Source organism: Microcaecilia unicolor, chromosome 5, assembly GCF_901765095.1.
Source record: "Microcaecilia unicolor chromosome 5, aMicUni1.1, whole genome shotgun sequence".
Classification (NCBI taxonomy): domain Eukaryota; kingdom Metazoa; phylum Chordata; class Amphibia; order Gymnophiona; family Siphonopidae; genus Microcaecilia; species Microcaecilia unicolor.
In genome coordinates, this window is record NC_044035.1 from 336,115,557 (window position 1) to 336,130,974 (window position 15,418).

Here is a 15,418-nt window from a genome sequence, read left to right on the forward strand (position 1 = left end):
TGTTTTTTCTAGCAAAAAAGGTGCCGGTACTCAAATGAAGGTGCCGGTACTCAGTACCCCCTCAAAAAAAGCCCTGCCCACACTGCACCTCTGGGCCAACTCAGCACTGCTCGGATAGTGCTAAGGCAGTTTGCCTGGATTTTCAGTGGCACTATCCAGGTAAGATCCGCTGGAAAGTTGGGTGCAACCCAGTCAGAGTTATTTAAGCAGGTAGGAGCCCTCTTACTCAGTTGAAGAAAGCTGAATATCAACCCCTAAAAATTCTGAATAACTGTTTCCTTTACTGCTTTTTGCATTATTTAGTTCTCAAAGGCAGAGATTTTATGGCACCATTATGAGAATTAAAGTATAAACCTGCTTTCAAATACTGTTTAGAGAATTCTCATTTCTTGGCACAGAATTTTTATTTTCCTTGTTTTTTTGTTTGTTTTGTTTTTTTGCAAAATTCCCTCAAGAATTTAAAAACAAAATTTTGCACAGAATTTAACTTTCGCTACAGTATTCTAAAACTAGGACTTAAGATTACTTGCTTTGCTTCCAACCAGCAAAGAAAAATTAATGTGTTTCAAAATGCTGGTTAAATGCCAAGTAAGTGGTATGAGGATTCTCTTCCCATTCAACTCCTTGCACTTTCTCGTGATGGACGATTTTGGTGACAGATGAGCTGCTGACTCACCACCAGTCCTCTCAGCATACAGGATAAACGGAACACTGACAAACAAAGTGCTGTCAGCACAGTCCTTAAAACTCACCAGGATACAAAAACCATTAGGACAAGAACAGATGATAAAATAGTATTTGAAGTGGTAACCAAACTGAAGAAAGACATCCATAGCACACAAAAGCCCAAAGGCATTGCCAAAAGATCCCACAACAACAGAGAACTCCTTCTTATCAAGGCATTAACTTAGAGGCACATTTGAAGGAAAACAAAAAAGGTCAAATGCATAATGGGATCCTCAGCTAGCACTGAATAGAAACCAGATTTCTAGCATGGTAGGAGAGAGCCCGTAGAGCCAGATGGCTAATTTTGGGTGGGCCAGAGCCCAAAGTTGGTAGGCACAAAATTTTCTCTCTGCCCCCACCTTCCACCCCTTCCTCCCCAAATGGCAATCCAGCATCTCCCACAGTCTCTCAAACACCCCACCTCCCACCCACACACACACTCACCCCCCCCCCCCCCCCTGTATTTTTATAAAACATTTCTTATATTCTGCCCATCTATTAATCTAAGCGGCTTATGAAACCTCTTGCATAATAAAAATAAGATACAATAGAATAAAAACACAAGTTAAAATAACTATAAAATCAAGACTTCAAGAATAGGGCCTTCCAGAGGTCATTGGCAGCGAGCAACAATTCACAAAAGTTGTTGCATCAGAGAAAAGGCTCTGGAGCTCCTGCCAACCAGAGCAAGTTGCATCACTGCTGGATTGGCCTGAATTGAAAGTGGGTGGGTCCCTGTTCTTCTGGGCCCACCCATTGCTATGCCCAGAAGAAAGAAAAAAATTCAAAATCTGAAGTGGAGGCCACTGTCCACTTGGGATCCAATGACCTGGCTAGAAATGGAATCAGTGTAGTACAGGATGATTTCAAGAATCTGCTATAGGGGAGGATCTTAGACACCTGGCAAATATCACAGCATTTTCTAAGGTACTACCTGTGCATCAGGTCAAGGTAGGCTCTATTCAAACCAAGGAAGACGTGTCGATTTCAAAGATCTTTATTGGACAACAAGGACTCTACGCCTATCGCCTAAACTTGAGATTTTTCACTGAATATTACTCCTGGCAATCAGATTGTGCAACAAGGAAACACCAGGTTATATTATTCATTCATAAGACTCCTGACGCAGGTGCTTTAGGTGCCGAAACACGACAGCTGTGTTGAGTCATTTGAATGTTGTCCAATAAAGATCTTTGAAATCGACACGTCTTCCTTGGTTTGGATAGAGCCTACCTGTCCTACTCCCTTCTCCTTGACCTGACTACTTTTCGTAGGAATCACTGCACCTCCACTGGATGTGGTTTTTTACTACCTGTGCATCAAACAGGAAAAGAAAGACTATGGGGTCCTTCTACTAAGGTGTGTTAGATTTTGCAATTACTGCACCTAATGCGCAATAAATTATCGCATGGTATGTGCAAATTTAACACAGCAACTATAGGGGGCGTGCCCAGCATATCCTTTGCAGGTCTTGCATTAAAATGTCCATTAACACACAGTATCCTGGTCACAATTAGCAGATGCGCATAGTACATGCTATTTAGGAAGTGTTAAATGCACCCATGCTAACTGCACAACTGTCATGCACTAACTGCAATATACTCTTCACACCCATTCTCTGCCCATGGCCAGAGCTGCCGAGAGGGGGGGGCAGGGGGAACCAAGTTCCCCGGGCCTGGGCCTCCAAGGGGGGCCCGGCGCCGCAGTCCTCAATCTCACCCGCCCGCCCTCGGCTCTGTCGACTGTCAGTCACCGGGCCGGGCCCCCTGCATTCAAATCACAGCGCCTTGGATTTTGGACAATAGTTTTGTAGATTGACACGGGAAAGGGAAATGTGTGATCTGATACACTCATCTACCCAGATTAAGTGGCATATTTATTTATTTGTGACATTTATACCCCACATTATCCCAAACAAGTTTGAGTTCAATGTGGCTTACGATAAACAGTATAGGATACATAACAAAGAATAATGCATATGAAAGTGATTTGTTGTACGAATCCAATTTTACAATACAAGAATACAAGTATTAAGAATGGAGACCACAAAAGTTGGCCTGAATAATGAGTGATGTCTTACTAGTGGTCATTATTATTATTATTAGCATTTGTATAGCGCTACCAGACGCACGCAGCGCTGAACACCTGATACAAAGAGACAGGCCCTGCTCAAAAGAGCTAGCTGGATGTTCATATAGCCTGAGCAGCATGAGCAGAAATAATTGGGCCGACTGGATGGGCCAACTGTCTTTTTCTGCTTACTATGAAAGTTTCGATCAGCATTATTCAGCTGTTGAATGAACTATATGACGATACTGTTCCCCTTATGGTATCTGCTTATTTTCTGTACACATGGATTCTTGATAATGCTTCCCTCTAGTGGACATTATCTAGGAAATGCATTTTCAGTGCATTAGAAAAAGGTTAACATGAACTCCCCATTATTATTTTTATATTTCAGGATGGGAAGCGATTTTGGAGGGATGTTGATGAGAACTCTGTTCTTAGGGGGTAATATTCAGCCCGCGGCTTGTACGCAACTCACAGCTGTGGATTGAACTAACTCTAGATACTCGATGTCGGGGCTTCCTGGCATTGAATATCAGGTATATGCAATGACCTGGAAATTAAATGGGCACCAGCCAATGTTCAACCTTTTTGCTGTTCTGTCTTTATTTGTTTACTTAGCTGGTTAGGGGACCAAATAAGTGCAATAAGTTGTTAGCCACAAAGAACAGACAATCAAAAAAACTCCAAACTGCCCAGAATACGGCCGCCAGACTCATATTTGGAAAAACTAAATACGAAAGTGCAAAACCCCTAAGAGAGAAACTTCACTGGCTCCCACTTAAGGAACGCATTGCGTTCAAGATCTGCACGATTGTACACAAAATCATTTACGCAGACGCCCCAATCTACATGCTAAACCTCGTAGACCTACCTCCCAGAAACGCCACAAGATCATCCCACAAATTTCTCAACCTGCGCTACCCCAGCTGCAAAGGACTTAAATACAAGCTGCTGCATGCCACAACCTTCTCTTACATGAGCACGCAGTTTTGGAATGCATTACCTACAGACTTGAAAGCAATCAACGAAACAACTATCTTTCGAAAATCTCTGAAGACATTCTTCTTCAACAAGGCCTACAATGAGAACCTACAGCCTCACTAAGCCACCTCACCAACCCACTCAAGTATGAACGCCCACCTTCTATAACTACCCTAATCACTCTCTTCCTTCTTCTTTCTTCCCTTCCTTAATCGCTACACATTACGAACTGTATCTGATATCCTGAAATGACAATGTTATCAAATCTATGTAAGCCACATTGAGCCTGCAAATAGGTGGGGGAATGTGGGATACAAATGCAATAAATAAAAATCTATTGGGATAATGTGGGATATCAATGAAATAAATATCACCGCTGAACCTCAAATTCTATATAGTGCAACTTGGGTTGTGTGCACAAATCTAGGCATATTCTGATTTGCGCATGCACCTCAATTGGTTAACAAGCCAATCAGCGCTGATAATTGGATGTTAACAAGTCATTATTTCACTAATTGGCACTAATTAGAATTTATGTGCACTTTTCGCTTGGGGGGGATTCTATATATGGCGCCCTAAAAATCAGCACCATAAAACCATGTAGTTAGCATGATTCTGTAAACTATGCCTAAAATTAGGAGTAGTTTATAGACTTTGCTTACTCCAGTCATATGCCTAAAATGTAGGCACATCCATTTAGGCCACTTAAAACATTTTCCATCCGCTCTGATTTTTGTGGCACCAAATATAGAATCTGGCCCTAACTGGCTTGTGCTCAAATTCTGCCCCCGGACCACAGCGGAGAGATTCAGTGGCATAATCTGGTTAAGTGGAGCTGAATATTGGCTGCTGGTCATCGCAGTGATGTTAAACCCTTTTGAATATCGGGCACTTAGGGTATCATGAAGTGTGATGATCTGATCAAATAATAAGGAAATGTTCATTGAAAAAGACACTGGGCCACCTCACAGCACATAAACACAGTGGCGTACCAAGGGGGGGCGGTGAGGGCGGTCCGCCCCGGTGCACGCCGCTGGGGGGGGGGTGCCGCGCACCTGTCGGCTCTTCGTTTTCATGCTCCCTCTGCCCCGGAACAGGTTACTTCCTGTTCCGGGGCAGAGGCAGCATGGAAACGAAGAGCCGACAGGCGCGCGGTGTGCACCCGGGGGGGGTTATTTCGCTGGGGGGGCACTGCACCCGGGGGGGGCGGGATGCATCGGCAACCCGCCCCGGGTGTCAGCGCCCCTAGGAACGCCACTGCATAAACAAATTCTCCGTATCACAATTCTTTGTCCTACTGACGTTCCGTCTACTCATCCCTAATCAAACTCTCCTTCTTTATAAACTTTAATTATCATGTCTCAGAAATATATTACAGCGCAACAAATACATGCTCAGCCTACGTGTTGCTGTATCTTTTCTTTCTTTCTTTCTTTCTTTCTTTCTTTCTTTCTTTCTTTCTTTCTTTCTTTCTTTCTTTCTTTCTTTCTTATTATTCCTTTTAGATTACAACAGTGCCAGATTTGCATTTCAACAGGCATTGGGATGGGGCCAAATAAAATCTAAAGGCCCGGTTAAAATGTGCTGACACCTGAGATTTTCCACAGCGCAGAACTGCTGAAAACTCCAGGGACGCTGATGCAACACTATCCGGTGTGATGAGACAAGGTTAGGAAACCCCACCAGAAGCAGAGACATTTAGGAAAACCGAACCCCTTTCGAAGCACAAACAGAAAGGAGACGCCAAAGACCTGGCGAGTGCTGCAGGAAGGGGAATCAGGAAGAATCCCTTAGGGAAAGGGTTGCTATTCCCATAAGTGATCACTAGAGGGGGAAGTAGGGATTAGGCCCAGCTCCCCTAGATCAGGGGTAGGCAACTCCGGTCCTCAAGAGCCGCAGGCAGGTCAGGTTTTCAGGATATCCACAATGAATATGCAGGAGATAGATTTGCAAGCACTGCCTCCAATGGTATGCAAATCTATCTCCTGCATATTCATTGTGGATAAGGGAAAAAGAGAAAGGGACTTATATACTGCCTTTCTGTGGTTTTTCCAACTACATTCAAAGCAGTTTACATATTATATACAGGTACTTATTTGTACCTGGGGCAATGGAGGGTTAAGTAACTTACCCAGAGTCACAAGGAGCTGCAGTGGGAATTGAACCTAGTTCCCCAGGATCAAAGTCTGCTGCACTAACCACTAGGCTACTCCTTCACTAGCAACATTCCATGTAGAAGCCTGCCCTTGCAGATCAGCAACGCGGCCGCGCAGGCTTCTGTTTCTGTGAGTCTGACGTCCTGCATATACGTGCAGGACATCTGACTCATACAAACAGAAGCCTGCGCAGCCGTGTTGCTGATCTGCAAAGGCAGGCTTCTACATGGAATGTTGCTAGTGGAATAGCAACATTCCATGTAGAATCTCAAATAGTAGCAACATTCCATGTAGAATCACCAATAATAGCAACATTCCATGTAGAATCTCAAATAGGAAGAGGGAAATGGGACTTGATATTCTGCCTTTCTGTGGTTTTTCCAACTACATACAAAATGGTTTACACAGTATATACAGGTGCTAATTTGTACCTTGGGCAATGGAGGGTTAAGTGACTTGCCAAGAGTCACAAGGAGCCACAGTGGGAATTGAACCCAGCTCCCCAGGATCAGAGTCTGTTGCACTAACCACTAGGCTACTCCTCCACTTAGTACTTTAGAAATTACTGACAGCTGCAAGCTGAATTTTGGGCCTGAAAATTATAAGATGAAGAAAACAATAACTATCCTCTTTTCAGAAGAAAAAGTTGTGCAACTGACTGAACTGTACAGTCGGCATTACCAAGCAACAACATTTTCACAGTCTTGAGTAACTTTTTCATGCTGCCTGCCTACTCCATCTTGCCCCCTAGATGGCGAACATTTCCTTCTTCTCATTCTGCTCTGCTTTGGCAGATCTCAAATAATGACTCACTAGGACACTCTGGTCCATTTTTCAGATTTCACAAACATCCTTGATGCACAGCCTTTTACGTACTTCAGCCAACTTTATTAGCAATAGCCAATCAGTTCAAATACACCACTGTACTGTATCAAATCCATACAGGTAACCGGAAAGAAATCCTGCAGTGCTGCAACATTATGGAAAACAGCCGCTGTAGTTTAGCTCGCAGACATTCCCAGCGGTTTTGATTCTTGCTGCTTTTCAGTTTGTATGTATTGGTAAAAGGTTGATCATTGTTATCAGAAGTTCAGTTACCTTCTCACAAAGGAGAGTTTCCCAAGGCAATCTTGGAATAACACCCTAGACATTCTGGGTTTCAGGATATCCATAATGAATATGCATGAATACAGGGCTCGTCCAACCATTAGGCATTGTTTCCTTTCTGGCTTATTTTAAGTATATTTTACTGTATTTTACACCGCACTGATTGTCTGTGAAGGACGGTATATCAAAGTTTTAATAAATTAGTCAGTTGCCTAGGAAAGCAGCTTCTTGGGGCCATCAAAGAACACTGCAGTCATAGCAAAACAATAGGGCTTGACAGCCAAACAAACTCAATGAACCATCCCCGTGTACTTTAACCTGTACAACTGTCCCTCAGCTATTCATCCCTTTCTTCTTTTTTTTTGCCCCATTCCCTTCAAGAAAGCCAGAAAAGAAAAAAAACAGGCTTCAAATCTTCACTAATGTTGACCATAGATGAACGAGCTAACCTTTTACTCCTCTTCAGACCTGATGTGAAAGCTCTAGTGCTAGAAAACCCTACCCTCAGCCTTTGGGTCTTTTGCCACTTCTCTGCATCTGCTTTTAATAGCTAATACCTTGATTACCATGGGATTTAAATGAGCTGTCAGTACAAGCCTTGATACACAGTTAGCTCTGTGCAACACGTGGAGGGGCATAATCGAAAGGGGCGCCCAAGTTTTCCTGAGGACGTCCTCGCAGGACTTCCCAGCGAAGGGGCAGGGAAACCCGTATTATCGAAACAAGATGGGCGTCCATCTTTCGTTTCGATAATACGGTCGGGGACGCCCAAATCGCGAAATTTAGGTCGACCTTAGAGATGGTGTCCTTAGAGATGGTCGTCCCCGATTTTCGGCGATAATGGAAACCGAGGACGCCCATCTCAGAAACAACCAAACCCAAGCCCATTGGTTGTGGGAGGAGCCAGCATTCGTAGTGCACTGGTCCCCCTGACATGCCAAGACACCAACCGGGCACCCTAGGGGGCACTGCAGTGGGCTTCAGAATTTGCTTCCAGGTGCATAGCTCCCTTACCTTGTGTGCTGAGCCCCCCAAAACCCACTACCCCCAACTGTACACCACCATCATAGCCCTTATGGGTGAAGGGGGGCACCTATGTCTGGGTACAGTGGGTTTGTGGTGGATTTTGAAGGGCTCACATTTACCACCACAAGTGTAACAGGTAGGGGGGAATGGTCCTGGGTCTGCCTGCCGAAAGTGCACTGCACCCACTAAAACTGCTCCAGGGACCTGCATACTGCTGTCAAGGAGCTGGGTATGATATTTGAGGCTGGAAAAATATTTTTAAAATTTTTTTTAGGGTGGGAGGGGGTTAGTGACCACTGGAGGAGTAAGGGGAGGTCATCCCCGATCCCCTCCGGTGGTCATCTGGTCATTTAGGGCACATTTTTGTGGCTTGGTCGTAGAAAAAAAGGACCAGGTAAAGTCAGCCAAGTGTTCGTCAGGGACGCCCTTCTTTTTTCCATTATCAGTCGAGTGTTAGGCACGCCCAAGTCCCGCCTTCGCTACGCCTCCGACATGCCCCCGGGAACTTTGGTTATCCCCGCAATGGAAAGCAGTTGGGGACGCCCAAAATCAGCTTTCGATTATGCCGATTTGGGTGACCCTGGGAGAAGGACGCCCATCTTGCATGTGGCAGGTTTTCAAATCCACTTTCTACTTAAATATTTAGCTACAATAATACATTTAGGAAACAATGAGATAGAACCAGTGAACAACGTACCAGCCCCCTATTGTGAGCTAATGTTAGGGAAGAGTTAATGACAAACCAGATAGAGATGATTTATAGTCCTGACTAAATGCATTGATGAGTAATAGAATTTGCATGTTATAAGGCAAAGGACCCACGTAATTAGTAAGGAAATTTGTTTTCATCTGAGCTTAGGCAAGGGGCTTAGTGCTCTGTTCACTAACATTTAACCCTGCTGACAGGTTTGCACACATCAGCTCTGTTTGACCCCAGTGGCTCCCTGTTCATCTCAAATATGGGGTGAGGAGAATGCAAGAGAGGCTTATTTTAGGGCAAGGTTTATAATTGTTGGAATTGTTAACCTACGAAAAAAAAAATCACTCTCTTACTGGATAGCACTTTTTTCATCTGATGCTGAGACAGCTTTGAATATATTACCTGCTTATGGAACCTTTGAATATTCATATCTCAAAATTATGCATGTAATTTTAATACTGAATGTTTAAATCTTCCATCCTGTATGTTTTAATAAATGATCTAGATGGAACCAGGAAATGTGACATTAAATTCTTACTGGTCTGTTGTATTCTACGAGGAAGAAAAAAACTCTTTAACTGATGGAGATTAAAACCAAATTCTCCTGCCTTTATAATAGAAGATGTTCTTTTTAGTACCGTTGTTTCTGAGGCTTGACGTGGTTTACATTAATCAGTATGAGAAGCCGCCTGATGCATAGGGAACCTGACGGCCATGCTGACTCATCCTTTCTCTTCACGTTTAAACAGTATTTTTTGTGTTTCACAGTCAGGTACCCGTGTTAAACACTGCCCTCCTTAGATTCTCTCAGATGGCTTATGCATCCTTCTTGTGTTAATATCTTCATATTGAAATCACAAGGAGTTTTAGATATAGTTTTCATTTAGTTAACAAGTCATAAATTGATTTGCAAGAGCAATTTACCTAATGATTCTATGAAAAATATTATTACAGCATCTAAGAAACACAGGGACCCTTTTACAAAGGCACGTAAGAACCTATGCACATCCAGCGCAGGGGCGTAGCTACGTGGGGCCACGGGGGCCTGGGCCCCTGTAGATTTGGCCCTGGAACCTCTGCTGACGACCCTCTCGATCCCCTCTCCCACCGCAAACCCGCCGTCAACCCGCCATTGCCGTCTGCTACCTTTACTGGCGGGGGTTGGGGTCCCCCACCAGCAAAGGTAGGTGACGGCGACGGCGGAGGAAGTTTGGCAGCAGGAGGGGGGTCGAGAGGGTCATCGGCAGGGGGGGGTTCAAAGTTGTTGGTGGTGGTGGTGGTGGCGGGGGTTGGCAATGGCGGGGGGGTGCTAAAATGTGCCCTCTTACCTCGGGCTCTGGACCCCCCTCCCGCCGAAGTCTGGCTACACCCCTGATCCAGCAGGCGATAATCCTGAATTTGGTGTGCCAAAAACATGCGGTAGAAAATATTTTCCATTTTCTATCGCGTGGGGCTTACCTGGTGGTAAATGGCAGTGGGTACATGATGCATGTCTACTGCCCGGGTAGTACATGAAACCTTACCGTTAAGTCAATGGGTGGCGGTAAGCAGTGGCATAGCTACGTGGGGCAAGGGAGGACCTGGGCTCCTGTAGATTTGGCCCTGGACCCCCCCTGCCGATGACCCTCTCGACCCTCCCTCCCGCCGCCAACCCGCCATCGCTGTAGTCTGCCTTTTCTGGCAGTGGACCCCAACCCCCACCAGCCAAGGTCCTCTTCTTCTCACAAAAGGCTTCCTTCTGTTTCTGACGTCCTGCACGTACAACGTCCAGCAAAGGTAGGCAACGGCGGGTTGGCGGCAGGAGGAAGGGTCGAGAGGGTCATCGGCGGGGGGGGGGGCAAAGTTGGTGGTGGTGGCGGCGGCGGGGTCGGCAATGGCGGGGGGGGTCGGCGGCGCCAGGGGGGCCTAAAATGTGCCCCCTTACCTTGGGCTCTGGACCCCCCTCCCGCCGAAGTCTGGCTACGCCCCTGGTGGTAAGGTCTCAGGCTGAAAATAGACACGCGCTGGTTTTTATTTTGCCACATGTCTATTGTCCGGCCCCTTAAAAAAAGGCCTTTTTTCTAGGACACAGTAAAAACTGGACCGGTGTGCGCCCAAAAGACGTGCTCGCACTGGCATATTTTTTGCCGCAGCTTAGTAAAAGGGCCCCATTGTGAGCTAAAGTTTTCGTTAAGTCCTATAATTTTCTAAGGATACAAAAGTGTATGTTGGCTGCAACCGCTTCATAAACATACACTGAACACACAGCAACACAATTCTGTAACTGGGCACCACAATGTAGGCACCTTGATGCCGCACACTGAGTTCTATATATGGCGCCCAGATTTGGATACCCAGATATCGGCACACTGTCAAGATGTGCATACAACTTTGGCTAACTTGCTGTTAACCATCAATAATTGTGTATCTGGCTGCGTGTCATTCTATAACACTGGGAGGGGTATTTTCGATAGAACGTCTAAATCAGAATTTGGACGTTTTACAAAAACGTCCAAATTCTGAACAGGAAAGAAGGTCATTTTCCAAAAAGATAGACGCCTATCTTTTGTGTTCGATAATGCTATGGATGTCTTGTGATTTGGACGTCTTTTTTTTTGGGGGGGGGTCCATTTTCGAACAAAACACATCCAAAACAGAGGAGTGACTTAATAGTTAGTGCAGTGGGCTTTGATCCTGGCAACATGGGTTCAGTTCCTACTGCTGCTCCTTGTGACTTTGGGCAAGTCAAATGCACAAGGAGCATTTTTGGATATGACATCTAAGTCTAAATTTGGATGCTTTTTGTAACATGTCCAGAATCAGAACAGGAAAGGTCATTTTCTACAAAAAAAAATGTCTCTCTTTTCCTTTTGAAAATGCTGTTTGGAAAAATGATTTGTGATTTGGGGGAGTAAGGGAAGGTGAGCCTCAAGTCCCTCTAGTGGTCATCTGGTCATTTGGGGCACTTCTTGTGTGGAGTAGAGGAGTAGCCTAGTGGTTAGTGCAGCAGACCTTGGTCCTGGGGAAATGGGCTCAGTTCCCACTGTAGGTATTTGTTATAAAAACAAGTCTAGCTCAAAACATCTTAAGTTTTAGTCTTGGACGTTTTTGTTTTGTTCCATTATGGCTGAAAGACTTCTAAGTCTTAGGAACGCCCAAGTCCCGCCTTGAACACACCCCTGGCACTCCCCATTGAGATTTAGACGGCTTTCTTGATGGACTTCAGAGAAAGACATCTAAAAATAGGTTTCAAAAATACTGATTTGGACGTCTTTGTGAGATAACCAACTTTCTTCAACAATGCATACTGCAATGACCCTCCATATGAACTTTAACACTTTCCACCTTAGTTTTACCTCTTCAACAAGTTATACTGTATTGACCCTTCATATGAACTTTAACGCTTTACCACTTTATTTTTCACTCCGAATATGTTCTCTTTATATCTGATTGTTTAATCTACTATCTCACTTATGATCTTTATGTAATATCACTTGTGTATCTCACTCTGAATGGTGATTGCCATGACAGAACAATGTAAGCCACATTGAGCCTGCAACTAGGTGGGGAAATGTGGGATACAAATGCAGCAAATAAATAAATAAACGTCCAAATGCAGACTTATGTCACTTTTTGGACGTTTTTCTCTTTTGAAAATGAGCCTGTGGGCGCGGTTTATAGATTATGGTGCAATTTATAAAATACACCTAGTGGCCATGCCTGCGCCTAACTCTAGGCATGTCCATTTACACCAAGTAAAACTTGGTGTAAATTATAGCACCTAAGTTAGGCATGGAGCAGGTGTATTCTATAACCATGTACGTAGATTTTCGGAACGCCCATAGTCCACCCAGAGTGCATTAGAATTTACACGCATCACTTTACAGAAAATACCTAGCAAGATGTATGTATGAATTCTATTTAATGCCAATTTATGTCAATAATTGCTTGTTAAGTAGCAATTATTGACACTAATTGACTTGTTAACTAATTAAATTGTGCATGCAAATCCAGAATATGACTAGATTTGCATGCAGAATTTGGGTTGCACTATATAGAATCCAGGGGATAACTTAGGGCCCTGTTTACAGAAACACGCTAATGTTTTTAGCACAAGCTAAAAATTAGCATGCACTAACTGTGTAGATGCCCATAGGAATATTATGGGCATCTGCAAGGTTAACTCGTGCTAAAAACGCTAATGCGCCTTTGTAAACAGAGCTCATAGTATTTATAAGTTACATGCATAAGTACCCTTCCCATGTTCCACCCATGTGTACACCCACCTTGTAGTTCATGTTTATGTTTATTAAAAATTCTTATATACCGCTACATAATACAAATAAATGATTGATCTAAGTGGTTTATATAAAAACGCTAATAAAATAAAAAAGACTAACATCTTAAAAACAACCCACTCCAAAACCTTCCCACAGCTTGAACCAACATCCAATCACTTTCTGGTCCTGATTTAATTCAAGAGGCGAAGAGCAAGGTTTTTATCATTTTCTTAAATTTCTGCACATCATTTCCAACAAACAGAGACTATTACAGAGAACATCCTTGATCTTATTTGTTCCCCTTTCACTTCTTTAACAATTGGAATCTCCAAAAAGATGTTCTTGGCCGGATCTCAAAAGGCAACTTGGGACATAATTTTTCAACCTCCTGTTTAGATATTCAGGACAGTCATTCCTTTCAGTTTTACCCACTGATGTTCCCATCCAACTAACTCTTCCCTGAGAAAGTCCCCCATCTCAGCAAAGTTAGTTCTTTTGAAATCTAGGACCTTCAATCTTGACTAAGCATTCTCCCTCCTGCATCTAAATATTAAACCACACCATCCGGTGGTCACTAGATGCCATATGATCTACTGTAACATCGGAAACATTCTCCCTGTTTGTAAGCACCAGGTCTAGAATCGCTCCATGCTACATCAATTCCGTTACCTGCTGCTGGAACAATTCTTCCTGTAGAGAACCTAAGATCCCTTTGCTTCTAGATGACACCGCAGCAGGGACGCTGCAATCAACGTCTGTATATTAAAGTCACCTATTAGTAGTACCTCCCCTTTCTCAGCTATCTTGTAACTGTCTTCAATTCAATTTCTGTCCATTTCTTCTAACTGTGAGGGTGACCTGTATATCACACCAATGTAAATACGTTTTCCTTTCCCTCTTACCAGTTTAACCCACATTGCATCTTCCTTACCCCGTATATCCTGCAATTCTGTCACTTTAATATTATTCTTAACATATAATGCCACTCTGCCCTTTTTTCCTACCCTGTCCTTCCTGAGTAGATTATAGCGAGGTATAACTATGTCCAAGTCATGGTTCTCTGTGAGCCACATCTCTGTGACCACCACTAAATCTAAATTGGTTTCTATCATTGTAGCCTCTAGATCTAGAAATTTGTTTCTCATACTACAGGCGTTGGTATATAAGGCTCTCCAGATTTTACTCTTTTTGCCATGTTCTATAAAGGTATTTGATGTCTTGCCCTTCTGAGGGTTATTAATGACTTTGGGGCTTCTCTCACCCATCCCCAGTCAATTTAGTTTAAAGTCCTTTGTAGTACTTTAGCTAGTCTGTTATTAAAGACACTTCATCCCTTCCTTGATAGATGGACACCATCACTGCTCAGTAACTCTTGGAAAATCATCCCATGGTCAAGGAAGCCGAAGCGCTCACGTTGGCACCATCCATGCAACCACACATTCAGCTCCAGGATGCGATCTTCTCTCATCCAACCTTTACCTTCAACAGGAAGGATCGATGAGAACATTGACTCTGTGCCTAGGTGCTTCACCTTCTGACCCCTAGCAGTATCATTTGTGCCAACATGGATGAGTAGCATAGGATAGTGGCCAGTAGGCTTGATGAGTCTTGGCAAACTTTCTGTTACATCTTGAATCTTGGCACCAGGCAGACAATACAGCTCCCTAGACATCATATCTGGTCAGCAGATGGCGCTTCAGTATCCCTCAGCAGATGGTCTCTTCAGTACACCTCAGAAGAGAATCACCAACCTCCACTACCTTTCTTTTATTGGTCACCGATCTGGCAGCTTTGAGATTTTTGATCATAGTTTCTTCCTGTTCTTGAGATGTTTTCAATTGAAAGGAAGCTCTGGAACGAGGGGGCATAGGATGAAGGTGAAAGGGGATAGACTCAGAAGTAACCTGAGGAAATACTTTTTCATGGAAAGGGTAGTGAATTCGTGGAATGGCCTCCCGGTGGAAGTGGTAGAGATGAAAACAGTATCGGAATTCAAGAGAGCTTGGGAAAAGTACATAGGATCTCTAAGGGCGTGATAGGGAAAGAAGATGTCATGGATAGGTAGACTGGATAGGCATGTTTCCATACACATTTCTATGTTAAATTCAGAGCTACAATTGCATCACTTATTGATGTGCATGGAATAGATGTTCTTGAATTTTATTTATGTATCTTAGTGCACTCATTCTTTTCCTTGTGCTAAAACCATTGCTAGAATGTGCTAAAACAGAAAGGACACGGCATTTTGGGTTTCTCTGTTTATGACGGGAAATGATGCAAAATGAAAAACCTCCTTGTGATTCTTCTATCATTTAAAAATGCCAGCATACCCTTGTCACTTGGCTTCACATAGCTCATGACATCATGGTTCATAGACACCAACAGTGTGAAAC